This window comes from Oncorhynchus gorbuscha, linkage group LG18, assembly GCF_021184085.1.
Source record: "Oncorhynchus gorbuscha isolate QuinsamMale2020 ecotype Even-year linkage group LG18, OgorEven_v1.0, whole genome shotgun sequence".
Taxonomy (NCBI): domain Eukaryota; kingdom Metazoa; phylum Chordata; class Actinopteri; order Salmoniformes; family Salmonidae; genus Oncorhynchus; species Oncorhynchus gorbuscha.
In genome coordinates, this window is record NC_060190.1 from 45,905,184 (window position 1) to 45,919,877 (window position 14,694).

The 14,694-nt window shown below is 43.8% G+C and overlaps 1 pseudogene; it reads right to left on the reverse strand.

The window, feature by feature from the left end:
* Nucleotides 1-2,235: 2,235 nt before the first annotated feature.
* LOC124004164 lies at nt 2,236-14,170 on the reverse strand (annotated as a pseudogene).
* Between the last annotated feature and the right edge of the window lie 524 nt (nt 14,171-14,694).

The following is a 14,694-nucleotide window of genomic DNA, read 5'->3' on the forward strand; positions in this document are numbered from 1 at the left end:
ATGACAGGGAGACATAGTGGAGTGGTAAGGCCATGACAGGGAGACATAGTGGAGTGGTAAAGCCATGACAGGGAGACATAGTGGAGTGGTAAGCCATGCCATGACATGGGAGACATAGTGGAGTGGTAAAGCCATGACAGGGAGACATAGTGGAGTGGTAAAGCCATGACAGGGAGACATAGTGGAGTGGTAAAGCCATGACAGGGAGACATAGTGGAGTGGTAAAGCCATGACAGGGAGACATGACAGGGAGTGGAGTGGTAAAGCCATGACAGGGAGACATAGTGGAGTGGTAAAGCCATGACAGGGAGACATAGTGGATGGTAAACATGGGAGACATAGTGGAGTGGTAAAGCCATGACAGGGAGACATAGTGGAGTGGTAATGCCATGACAGGGAGACATAGTGGAGTGGTAAAGCCATGACAGGGAGACATAGTGGAGTGGTAAAGCCATCACAGGGAGACATAGTGGAGTGGTAATGTCATGACAGGGAGACATAGTGGAGTGGTAATGTCATGACAGGGAGACATAGTGGAGTGGTAATGTCATGACAGGGAGACATAGTGGAGTGGTAAAGCCATGACAGGGTGACATAGTGGAGTGGTAATGTCATGACAGGGAGACATAGTGGAGTGGTAATGTCATGACAGGGAGACATAGTGGAGTGGTAATGTCATGACAGGGAGACATAGTGGAGTGGTAAAGCCATGACAGGGTGACATAGTGGAGTGGTAATGTCATGACAGGGAGACATAGTGGAGTGGTAATGCGTGTGCAAGCAGCTGCTCCTGAAACCACTTGGGTACACTGCAGCATCCACCGAGAGGCTCTTGCTGTTTTGGCCACTACAGTGAAAAGCAAGGCCCCTGAACTCTCGCATATTTTTTCTGTTTATGCAATGATATGGTCAGCGACCATCTAACGCTTTTACAACATACAGAAGTGCACTGGTTATCAAGGGGCAAAGTATTGACATGTTTAAAAAAAAATGAGAGACGAGCTTAAAGTTTTCTTTACTGACAATAATTGTCACTTGTCTGAACGATTGCATGATGACGAGTTTCTCACACGACTGGCCTATCTGGGTGACGTTTTTCCTCGCCTGAATAATTTGAATCTAGGATTACAGGGACTCTCCGCAACTATATTCAATGTGCGGGACTAAATTGAGGCTATGATTAAGAAGCTGGAGGTCTTTTCTGTCTGCATTAACAAGGACAACTCACAGGTATTTCCATCATTGTATGATTTTTGTGTGCCAATTAACTCAAGCTAAGGATGTCAAATGTGATTTAGTGAAGCATCTGAGCGAGCTGGGTGCGCATTTACGCAGGTACTGTCCAGAAACGGACGACACAAACAACTGGATTCGTTATCCCTTTCATGCCCTGCCTTCAGTCCACTTACCAATATCTGAACATTTAATCAGAAGCCACTGCCAGATAGATTTCTGGCAGGGCTGCGCTGGAAGTATCCTGTCTTGGAAAATCGCGCTGTTAAGACAGTGATGCCCTTTGCAACCACATACCTATGTGAGAGTGGATTCTCGGCCCTCACTAGCATGAAATCTAAATACAGGCACAGACTGTGTGTGGAAAATGATTTAAGACTGAGACTCTCTCCAATACAACCCAACATTGCAGATATACATGTATGTGCATCCTTTCAAGCAAACCCTTCTCATTAACCTGTGGTGAGTTATTCACAATTTGATGAACAAATCAAGTTTTATATGTACAGTAAGATGGCTAAATAAAAAGCTAAATGATTGATTATTGTAATTATATTATTATTTGTGCCCTGGTCCTATAAGAGCTCTTTGTCACTTCCCACGAGCCGGGCTGTGACAAAAACACACTCAATTTTATGTTTAATAAATGTATCGTATAGCGTGTGTGTAGCAGGCTTACAATGATGGCAAAAAACAACATTTGAGAGTGCGCTCACCCTGGTGCTAGAGGGGTACGCAGCTGGAGGTTAAATGTTTGAAGGGGTACTGGACAATAAAAAGTTTGGGAACCACTGCAATAGACCATGGAAGACTGTTCACTCAAAGCCTGTTAGGATACTGTAAAGGATAAGGCACAGAGTATATATATGATATTATAGGGAACTTTGGTTGGATATTGCACACAGTGACAGAGGTGTCTATTAATAACAAAAACCTTAATTACTTGAATAATACCATCTCCTAGAATGCATAGGTGCCTCCTCCCTCTCTCCTTCTCTCCAGTTAAAACTTGAGCTCCAGCAGGTAGCGGATGCGACACTGGTTTCCCTTGTAGACCAGGTACTCGCTGTTGCCGAAGTAGCTGTCCTTGTACTGGGGCTGCTTGGTGGGTTTACCCTGAGGCACAGCCACCTGCTTACCATCCAGTGTCAGGAAGATGTCCTTGGACGGGTCTGAAACGATACAACAGTGTTGACTACACAACCATACTGATGCCTTCTTCTGGATATCGTCTGACCATCTACCAGATGTTTAGAAATACAGTGACCACTTCATTAGAGTATACACTACCGTTCAAAAGTTTGGGCTCACTTAGAAATGTCCTTGTTTTTGAAAGAAAATCTCTTTTTTTGGGGGGGGCCATTTAAATGACATCAAATTGATCAGAAATACAGTGTAGACATTGTTCATGTTGTAAATTACTATTGTAGCTTGAAACGTCTGATTTTGTATGAAATATCTACATAGGCGTACAGAGGCCCATTATCAGCAACCATCACTCCTGTTTTCCAATGGCACGTGGTGTTAGCTAATCCAAGTTTATCATTTTAAAAGGCTAATTGATCATTAGAAAACCCTTTTGCAATTATGTTAGCACAGCTGAAAACTGTTGATCTGATTAAAGAAGCAATAAAACTGGCCTTCTTTAGACTAGTTGAGTATCTGGAGCATCAACATTTGTGGATTTGAGGACAGGCTCAAAATGGCCAGAAACCAAGTACCTTCTTCTGAAACTTGTCAGTCTATTCTTGTTCTGAGAAATGAAGGCTATTCCATGCGAGAAATTGCCAAGAAACTGAAGATCTCGTACAACGCTGTGTAATACTCCCTTCACAGAACAGCACAAACTGTCTCTAACCAGAATAGAAAGAGTGAAAGGCCCCAGTGCACAACTGAGCAAGAGGACAAGTCATTTAGAACATGAACAATGTCTACACTGTATTTCTGATCAATTTGATGTTATTTTAAATGGACAAAAAAATGTGCTTTTCTTTAAAAAACAAGGACATTTCTAAGTGACCCGATGTATATAGAGACAGACTGGCCATGGCTGAGACAATAACAGTGAATGGATTTTGTCACCAGGGTAAGGGAGTGAGTTGCTATTAGACCAGAAGTGAGCTGTGAGTGGTGGTGCTGTACCTGGTTCCACCTGTCCTCGAGCCACCACGCTGTCGTAGCCATCAGGAGCCTTCATCAGGGAGCTGTCATCCTTCGTGATGGTGTGCTCCTTCCCTAGCACCACCTCATTCAGAAACATCACCTCGATGCCTTCAGATGTATGCACTACACAGAGACAGGACACAGAGACATGGCTTTAAGGGAGGTCCTTGTAACCGTCTAGAGTAGATGTCTGTGCCCCTGCGGAAATCAAGTTAGCATAATAAGCTAGAAATATGTTTTTTTTTGCATGGGCTGCGTCTCAATCCCCGACATCCGTTGTTGGTCATCCCCACCTGTTGTGAAAGGTGGCAGAGCTACTGCAGTGTTTGTCAGACCAGTAGACATCCCGAAAATCAGTCTTCTCACGAAAATGTCTGTAGCGTCTCCACGGTTTGGCCGACAAAAGCTATTATGAACCCTCCATGGAAAGATAAGGCTCTCAACCACCACAAGCATCCAAGAACTCGTCTGAAGTCTCTACCGCCAATTTGCTAATTAAGTCTGTTGCATCTAAACAGTTTGGGCAACACACTAATATGACCCCGCTCATGAACACATACAGTACCAGTCAAAACTCATTACAGAGTTTAATTATTTTTTTTTACTATTTTCTACATAATAATAATAATAATAGTGAAGTTATCAAAACTATGAAACAACAAATATGGAATCATGTAGTAACCAAAAAAGTGTTAAACAAATCAAAATATATTTTATATTTGAGATTCTTCAAAATAGCCACCTTTGCCTTGATGACAGCATTGCACACTATTGGCATTATCCCAACCAGCATCATGAGGTAGTCACATGGAATTAATTTCAATTAACAGGTGTGCCTTTGTTAAAAGTAAAACATTTCAATTTAACCTCTTACAGCTACCCCTCTACTTTTTTCAATTTTCGCCTGAAGACATACCCAAATCTAACTGCCTGTAGCTCAGGCCCAGTACCAAGGATATGCATATTCTTGGTTTCATTTTAAAGAAAACACTCTGAAGTTTGTGTAAATGTGAATTGAATGTAGGAGAATATAACACAATAGATCTGGTTTAGACAATACATTGAAAAAATACACATTTTTTATTTTTATTGTTGTATCATCATCTTTAAAATTAACAACATATTTGGAAGACCCTCAGTCCTCTACACAAAATTGTGCTGCTGCTGCCAGGTGCCATAGCAGTCTCTTTCTGCTGAAAAGCAGAGGGTCACCAAGCATATGGTGCAGGTGATGGGGGACTTAATTTTGCAAAGAACACAGCGACGCCTCCATGCTGGGCCCTTTTGGCCCTGAGGCACATCCATGCCTGCAGAAATACATTTGGGCAGATGAACACCACTTGTGTCAGGAGCAGAAGGGACAGAGGTAGAGGGGCCAGAACGTGGTGTAGTGGTGCTGTAGCCAGCAAGCTCATTGATGAGCAGCTCTCTGAAGGCTAGCTGTGAGATGGGGGGCTTTCCACAGCTCTTAGCCATTTCCTTGTGTAGGATGAATGCATTCACCACAGCAATGTTGATGAATTGATAGTCTTGTACCATTTCATAATCTTATGGAGAACATTGTAATAGCCTATCAGCGCATCTGACAGGCCCACACCTCCCATGCTCTTGTTGTAGTCCTTTATTGCAGTTGGAATGGGGACATTTTTTGCGGTCCATGCCCCAGTAGCGCTGAGACAACAGGTGTCCGGCTGGATGAACCAGCTTCAGTGGGGGATGGACACCTTGGCACTGGGGGCTCCCATTCGGAGTCAGTGTCACTGTGAAAGAAAACGTTCAGTTAGAATAGTTTCACATATGTATCAACAGGTATAATAAACAGATATATATATATAGAGTACAGGGAACATAAGGTTGAATATATTATTATAGACCTGCTAGATCTACTGTCTCATTTATATTATGACAGACCAGCTAGATCTACTGTCTATTTTATATTATGACATTTCAGATAGATCTACTGTCTCTATTATATTATGGCAGACCAGCTAGATCTACTGTCTTTATTATATTACAACAGACCAGCTAGATCTACTGTCTCCATTTCACTTTGGCCATTGTTGTGGGCCTGCCCTCCCCTCAACAGCCTCAAATGGGCTATTTCATGTGGGGGTGGGGTGGGATGGAGTGGCAGACACGCATCTCGGCCATGCACCCTCTAATCCACAATATGTAAATACACAAACATAGGATTTGGGTCAGTACATACAAACATACCCCCACCCACAATGTATAGCCAACGTGTACTTTACACATTTCATTACATTTATATATATTGCTACTAAAAAAATAAAAAATCACAAATAATATTTGATATTATTAATTTCAAACAACGGCCTTAGCATGAGAAGAACTTACCAGTCCAAAATGATGTCCTCTCCGTGAAAAAAATATTCCTCCATTTGGGAATCGCTAAATGAATCGTCCTCCAACAATCTCTGTCTCACTTTCCCAATCCATTTCTTCTAAAATTGTGTGTACATCTGTATATGTCATGTTTTGTCATTGATTGTCATGTCTTGTCCCTGTGCTTCCCCTTCTATTCGTTTCCCCCTGCTGGTCTTATTAGGTTCTTTCCCTCCTTCTATCCCTCTCTCTCCCCCTCCCTCTCTCCCTCTCTCTCTCTCTCGTTCCGTTCCTGTTCCCAGCTGTTCCTCATTCTCCTAACTACCTCATTTACTCTTTCACACCTGTTCCCTATTTTGCCCTCTGATTAAGCCCCTATTTCTCTCTCTGTTTTCGCTTCTGTCCTTGTCGGATCCTTGTTTGCTGTTCTGTGTCCTCGTTCCGTCCTGTCGTGTTTTTGCCTTCTTCAGATGCTGCGTGTGAGCAGGTGTCTATATCAGCTACGGCCTGCGCCTTCCCGAAGCGACCTGCAGTCTGTGGTCGCACCTCCAGTTGTCCCCCTCTACTGACTAGAGGGTTTCAGTTTTCCTGTTTTGACTTGGAATAAACTCTGTTTCTGTTAAGTCGCTTTTGGGTCCTCATTCACCTGCATAACAGAAGGATCCGACCCAGAATGGACCCAGCGACTACGGATTCTCGCATCTCAGCCGTCGCGATCCAGGGAGCGATGCTCGGCAGACACGAGCAGGAATTGTCTGCTGCTCGTCATGCCGTTGAGACCCTGGCCGCTCAGGTCTCCGACATCTCAAGACAGTTTCAGAGTCTCCGTCTCGAACCACCAGCTACTTCCTGGTCTTCCGAGTCTCCGGAACCTAGGGTTAATAACCCACCATGTTACTCTGGGCAGCCCACTGAGTGCCGCTCCTTTCTCACCCAGTGTGATATTGTGTTCTCTCTCCAGCCCAACACTTACTCAAGAGAGAGAGCTCGGATCGCCTACGTCATATCACTCCTTACGGGACGGGCTCGGAAGTGGGGCACAGCTATCTGGGAGGCAAGGTGTGAGTGTACTAACGAGTATCAGAACTTTAAAGAGGAGATGATACGGGTTTTTGATCGTTCAGTTTTTGGGAGGGAGGCTTCCAGGGCCCTGGCTTCCCTATGTCAAGGTGATCGATCCATAACGGATTACTCTATAGAGTTTCGCACTCTTGTTGCCTCCAGTGACTGGAACGAGCCGGCGTTGCTCGCTCGTTTTCTGGAGGGACTCCACGCTGAGGTTAAGGATGAGATTCTCTCCCGGGAGGTTCCTTCCAGCGTGGATTCTTTGATTGCACTCGCCATCCGCATAGAACGACGGGTAGATCTTCGTCACCGAGCTCGTGGAAGAGAGCTCGCGTTAACGGTGTTCCCCCTCTCCGCATCTCAACCATCTCCTCCCACTGGCTCAGAGATTGAGCCCATGCAGCTGGGAGGTATTCGCATCTCGACTAAGGAGAGGGAACGGAGAATCACCAACCGCCTTTGCTTCTATTGCGGTTCTGCTGGACATTTTGTCATTTCATGTCCAGTAAAAGGCCAGAGCTCATCAGTAAGCGGAGTGCTACTGGTGAGCGCTACTACTCAGGTCTCTCCATCAAGATCCTGTACTACCTTGTCGGTCCATCTACGCTGGACCGGTTCGGCAGCTTCCTGCTGTGCCTTGATAGACTCTGGGGCTGAGGGTTGTTTTATGGACGAAGCATGGGCTCGGAAACATGACATTCCTCTCAGACAGTTAGGGGAGCCCACGCCCATGTTCGCCTTAGATGGTAGTCTTCTCCCCAGTATCATATGTGAGACACTACCTTTAACCCTCACAGTATCTGGTAACCACAGTGAGACCATTTCCTTTTTGATTTTTCGTTCACCTTTTACACCTGTTGTTTTGGGTCATCCCTGGCTAGTATGTCATAATCCTTCTATTAATTGGTCTAGTAATTCTATCCTATCCTGGAACGTTTCTTGTCATGTGAAGTGTTTAATGTCTGCTATCCCTCCTGTTTCTTCTGTCCCCTCTTCTCAGGAGGAACCTGGTGATTTGACAGGAGTGCCGGAGGAATATCATGATCTGCGCACGGTCTTCAGTCGGTCCAGAGCCAACTTGAACCAACCTCAACCAAATTGAGGTGGGTTGGGATGAGTGAAGGAACAGCCAACAAGTGCTCAGCAAATGTGGGAACTCAATCAATACGGTTGGAAAAGCATTCCTCATGAAGCTGGTTGTGATAATGCCAAGAGTGTGCAATGCTGTCATCAAGGCAAAGGGTGACAACTTTGAAGAATCTCAAATAAAATATATATATTTTGATTTGTTTAACACTTTATTGGTTACTACATGATTCCATGTGTGTTATTTCATAGTTTTGATGTCTTCAGTATTATTCTACAATGTCGAAAATAGTAAAAATAAAGAAAATCCCTGGAATGAGTAGGTGTGTCCAAACTTTTGACTGGTTATGACAGTTGTTTTGCTCTAGGACACCCACAAGCCTCACAAGACTCATCTGAAGTTACCAGGTAAGAGTTAATGAAAGTATATATAGAAGTAGCTAAATGTGTCCCCCTCCCAAAAAAGGGGTTAAATATGTGTCCCCTGTGGCGTACAGCAGGTCAGCCACTAGGGTGAGACTCATTGAGGCCTGGTGACAGGAGTATAGTTGCTGCACAGCTATTTTCAGGTCTCTCCAGAGATGTTCTATCAGCTCTGGCTGGGCCACTCAGGGACATACAGAGACTTGTCCCGAAGCCATTCCTGCTTATTCTTGGCTGTGTGCTTAGGGTCGTTGTCCTGTTGGAAGGTCAAGCTTTGCCCCAGTCTGAGGTCCTGAGCAGGTTTTCATCAAGGATATCTCTGTGCTTTGCTCCTTTAATCTTTCCCTCAATCCTGACTAGTCTCCCAGTCCCTGCCACTGAAAAACATCCCCACAGCATGATGCTGCCACAACCATGCTTCATTGTAGGGATGGTGCCAGGTTTACTCCAGACATGACGCTTTGCATTCAGGCCAAAGTGTTCAATCTTGATTTCATCAGACCAGAGATTCTTGTTTATCATATCTTGCCTTTTGGCAAACTCCAAGTGGGCTGTCATGTGCTTTTCACTGAGGAGTGGCTTCTGTCTGGCCACTCTACCATAAAGGCCTTATTGGTGGAGTGCTGCAGAGATAGTTGTCCTTCTGGAAGGTTCTCCCATCATCACAGAGGAACTCTGAAGCTCTGGTAGAGTGACCATCAGGTTCTTGGTCACCTCCTGACCAAGGCCCTTGTTCCCTGATTGCTCAGATTGGCCAGGCGGTCAGATCTTAGCCAGCTCTCCAAACTTCTTTCATTTAAGAATGAGGGAGGCCACTGTGTTCATGGGGATCTTCAGTGCTGCAGAAATATTTTGGGTACAATTCCACAGATCTGTGCCTTGACACAATCCTGTCTTGGAGCTCTACGGACAATTCCTTCGACCTCATGGCTTGGTTTTTGGTCTGACATGCACTGTCAACTGTGGGACCTTATATAGACAGGTGTGTGCCTTTCCAAATCATGTCCAATCAATTGAATTTACCACAGGTGGACTCCAATCAAGTTATAGAATCATCTCAAGCATGATCAATGGAAACACACAGCCAAGAAAACACAGGATTGGCTTCGGGACAGGTCTTGGAATGTCATTGAGTGTCTCTCTGGAGAGACCTGAAAATAGCTGTGCAGCGACGCTTCTCATCCAACCTGACGGAGCTTGACAGGATCTGCAGAGAAGAATGGGAGAAACTCTCCAAATAAAGTTGTGCCAAGCTTGTAGGGTCATACCCAAGAAGATGCGAGGCTATAATAGCTGCAAAAGGTGCTTCAACAAGTACTGAGTAAAGGGTCAGAATACTTAAGTAAATGTATTATTTCCATTTTTTTTTATACGTTGCAAAAATAAATAAATAAACAGTTTTTGCTTCTTCATTTTGGGGTATAGAGTGTGGCTAGATGAGCAAAATATAGAATAAGGCTGTAACATAACAAAATGTGAAGAAAGTCAAGGGGTCTGAATACTTTCCAAATGCCCTATAACGCAGGGGTAGAACCTCACCGTAATTAGCAGAGTTGCTGATCTCCTTAGGCAAAGTAGATGCCCCTGCCTGCGCAGCCCCCTGACTGGGGCATGAAGTGACTATATAGGCCACCGTTCAAGATGACCGCAACCATTGCCAAGTTGGTGCCGTGCCTCAGCAGACGCCGGTTCTCCAGGTTGTCATTCTCCCTGAACCGCTCCGCTTGCTGAAAACAATGCCCACACACAGATATGCAGATAGGAGAACAGAATCCTTGACCAAACGCACTATAATAGAGGAACCTGTGTGTACATTTAAGCCAAAAAAAACAAAATTCTCAACTTCAGTACAACAATCAAGCTCACAACAAATAAGTAATGAATCAATACAAATTCATTCTGTATTACATGCTAACATTATTTTGCTGAAGTAGTGTCATGTGTTACTCACCTCAGTCTCACTCTCTATCTCCCAGACATCTATAATCTTTGGCTGGCTGTGGCTATGTGCAGTGGCCTTCAGGTATTTCTCAATTACCTTTAAATTAGACAAGAACGAAAATACAATGGAAGCTCAACATTTACTTTCGAATACAGATAAGAATATTGTATATCATTTTGTCTCAGTAAATAGTCCCCTATAATGCATTTACAGTGTGGCAAAAAAGTATTTAGCCAGCCACCAATTTTGCAAGTTCTTCCACTTAAAAATATGAGAGAGGCCTGTAATTTTCATCATAGGTACACTTCAACTATGACAGACAAAATGAGAAGAAAAAAAATCCAGAAAATCACATTGTAGGATTTTTAATTAATTTATTTGCAAATTATGGTGGAAAATAAATATTTTTAGGGCCTTCCTCTGACACCGCCTGGTATAGAGGTCCTAGATGGCAGGAACCTTGGCCCCAGTGATTTACTGGGCCATACGTACTACCCCCTGTTGTGCCTTGCAGTCAGAGGCTAAGCAGTTGCCATACCAGGTAGTGATGCAACCAGTCAGGATGCTCTCGATGGTGCAGTTGTAGAACCTCTTAGTGCTGAATTGACGCTTTGCCTGTTTGATGGTACGTTGGAAGGCATAGTGGGATTTCTTATAAGCTTCCGGGTTAGAGTCACGCTCCTTGAAAGCGGCAGTGTGAATGTTGCCCGTAATCCATGGCCTCTGGTTGGGGAATGTACTGGCATATGTTGGGACGATGTCATCGATGCACTTATTGATGAAGCCAATGACTGATGTGGTGTACTCCTCAATGCCATAGGAAGAATCCCGGAACATATTCCAGTCTGTGCTAGCAAAACAGTCCTGTAGCTTAGCATCTGCTTCATCTGACCACTTTTTTATTGATCGAGTCACTGGTGCTTCCTGCTGTAATTTTTGCTTGTAAGCAGGAAGATAGAATTATGGTCAGATTTGCCAAATGGAGGACGAGGGAAGCTTTGTACTCGTCTCTGTGTGTGGAGTAAAGATGGTCTAGAGTTTTTTTTCTCTCTGGTTGCACAGTTAACATGCTGATAGAAATTTGGAAAAACAGAGTTAAGTTTCCCTGCATTAATGTCCCCTGCCACTAGGAGTGCCGCCTCTGGATGAGCATTTTCCCGTTTGCTTATGTCGGAATACAGCTCATTGAGTGCGGTCTCAGTGCCAGCATCGGTCTGTGGTGGTATGTAGACAGCTACAAAAAATACAGATGACAACTCTACATAGATAGTGTGGTCTACAGCTTATCATGAGTTTCCACCTCAAGCGAGCAAAACCTTGAGATTTCCTTATATATCGTGTTGTTTACATATTTTAATAGTCCGCCACCCAAACATAAGATATTGCAGTTTTTAATGTCCCATTGGTAGTTTAATCTTCCTCGTAGGTCATCAATTTTATTTTCCAATGATTGCACGTTAGCTAGTAGAACAGAAGGCAGGGGGTTTATTCGATCGCCTACAAATTCTCAAAAGGCAGCCCGACCTCTGTCCTCTTTTTCGCTGTTGTCTCTTCAAGCAAATGGTGGGATTTGGGCCTGTTCCTGGGAAAGCAGTATGTCGTTCACGTCGGGCTCGTCGGACTGTTCTGATGTCCAGAAGTTATTCTCGGTCATAAGAGACAGTAGCACCAACATTATGTACAACATAAGTAAATAAATTACAAAAGGTACAAATAATGCACAAAAAACGGAGCACGTAAAACATCCGCCATCTTCTCCGTTTCCGTCTTACAATCAGTATCACTAAAGATTTGTATGACTATGATTTTTACATCTACAACAATACAGCCGTGTTTGTATAAAATTAAACTTCCATTAGAGGCCACAGTACCTTGAATTCCTGTGTTTCTCTTTCTAGTAGACAGAGTTTGCAGTTGAGAGACAGATATTTCTGGTCCAGTGAATGAGGTACTTTCTCTACCTCCATCAGCTACTGGGTCTTCTCAGTCTCAGCCTTCGGGTCTTGGGCTATCTCTATATCAGCCAGCACCTGCAGGGACCAGCAGAAGGAGGGAGAGATGGGACCAGGCCTGGAAAAAACGACTCATTATTATGGCCAGGAGTTTAACCTATTACCAAAACTCTGTGTCTTTGTAGGCTATAAAAAAACCTTTGGCCCTAAATAGTACTGACCAATATCAATGTAATTCCACAAAGTACAAGTTGATTAAGTAGATCTCACCAGAAGCATCTCCTTCTTCTTCTCTATGATCTCAGAGCTGTCGATGACCGGGGGCCTTTTGCGTCCAAAGATGTGTGGGATGATGGTGAAGAACTTGGAGGAGAGCTCCTTCAGTTTGGCCCTGCTGGTCTGGCTGGTGTTCATAGCTCCCTCAATCTCCTCCAGCACTTTAAAGCCCTTGGTGATCTGCAGCTTGCTCAGCTTCCCCAAAGGTATCTTCTTTATGTCTAGTGGGAAGAACCAGGGAAGAGATGATGATTGTACACATATTACCGCTCTGTCTGAGTTCATATGTTAGACACGTTTTTTTATAGCTCTATGTTGACTGTTTTCCTCTACATTGGTCAATGTGGTTGTTGGGGAACTCACAATACAGCTGAATAAGCTTCGGTCCAAATCAATTCATTTTACAGTCAGGCGCCATTTACAATATTGATCAGGCAGCCTGGGTTTTAGATGGATTAGACATTTATCTCCAGATCGCCAGGCTTTACCTTCTACTTAAATGACTCTAGTTAATGATTTAGGATACCTCTTCGATCACAGAGACTTCAGTTGAACAGCCAAGTACTGTATATAATTCCACTGAGGGTAGAATACAATACAACAAGCAGTCCAGTCAAACAGGTATGTTAGTTAATAGAACATGTGTACATAGACAGACCCCATCCAGGCTTAATGACTGAGGAACAGGGATTGTTTCAGTGCTGTAGCGTTAAAGGTGGTGTGCTGGACTAAGATTCACACCCACCCAGGTCCATGCACTCCATGGCCTTCTTGAACATGTCGTTGCTAAAAATGAGATGGATGAGCTTCTGTGTGGGGACATTCAGGGTGCAAGGCAGAATGTTTTGGGGCACCTTGACAATCTTCCCATCAACATTGTCCACCTGCAAAAGCCAGACGAGAGCATTGCTATAATTGACACAGCGAAGCAATAACGAGTGAGAGTCAGAGAAGCAGTCTGACTCTCTATCAGAGTCCTTAGCAGCACTTAGTCCCTAGCACACCTCTGTTACCTTGACCTCTGCATCCTGGCCTCCATCCACCTTTATCAGGGTGTACTTCCCAGGGCAAGACACAAAATTGTCCCGCTCCTTCCAGCTGTTCTTCGTCTTGTCTGTGAACTTCTTCTCAAAGTCTTTGATGGCTTTGTCTGGGCTGGCATAGCGGACTGATCGTTTTGACTGGCCTATTTCCCCCTGTAGGTGAGAAGGATTTCGTGCTTCAATCCTAGATGCTCAACCGATGAATAGTTTAGTATATTAATTAAAGTCATCAGCAAAAATGTAGATTTACTAAAGTTGACACAGGAATGTGTAGCAAACTACCATCTTGTCTTTGTCTGAAATGAAGCTTACCACTCTCCCCCATTTGGTCCAGCAGTAGTAACAGGCACCTGTACTCAACACTTGAATGACATAAAACTTATTGCTGTTATTTTCAATGTTGGTCTGATTCAGCATACAGTCATGATCTTCATACACCTGTTGGGGAGGAACATGATTTAGGTCATGTTGGCACATTAGATTTGATTAGACACCCCTATATCAAGAGCAATTTACAGGAACAATTAGGATTAAGTGATGTACGTCGTAAGATTTTTCATCTGGACGGCTCCGGGATACAAACCAGCAGCCTTACGGTTACAGCCCGGCGCTCTTAATCGCTAGGCTACCTGACTACCCATTCATCTACTGCACTGCACAGTCTGTCCTACTGATGTGACTGTAAGGCTGATCAAACAAATCATTAAGTCAAATGCCTATAGCTAGTGACAGTTTCTCAGAATCTGCTACATATGAATGAGTAACACACACAGCAGTACATTGGTCTTTTGAAACCTCTATAACTGTGTGCAGCATATACAGTCCAGGAGATGTAAGTGACCTCACTTACAGCATTACAACGGAGCAAAGTGTTTTATTTGTATTTATTTGGGATCCCCATTAGCTGTTGCCAAGACAGCAGAAATTATTCCTGGGGTCCAAATGAGACTTACATCACACATAAAGCAAAAGATAAAACAGTACATCACATAACATTATTACACCACTACATATCTACAATACAACATGTATAATACCACCATACAACAATATTATAATGTACGTATGTGTAAAGTGCGTGTGCTAGCGTGTGTGTGTATGCATGTGTTTCTAGCTGCGTGTGTGTGTCTCTTCACAGTACCCGCTGTTCCATAAGGTGTATTTA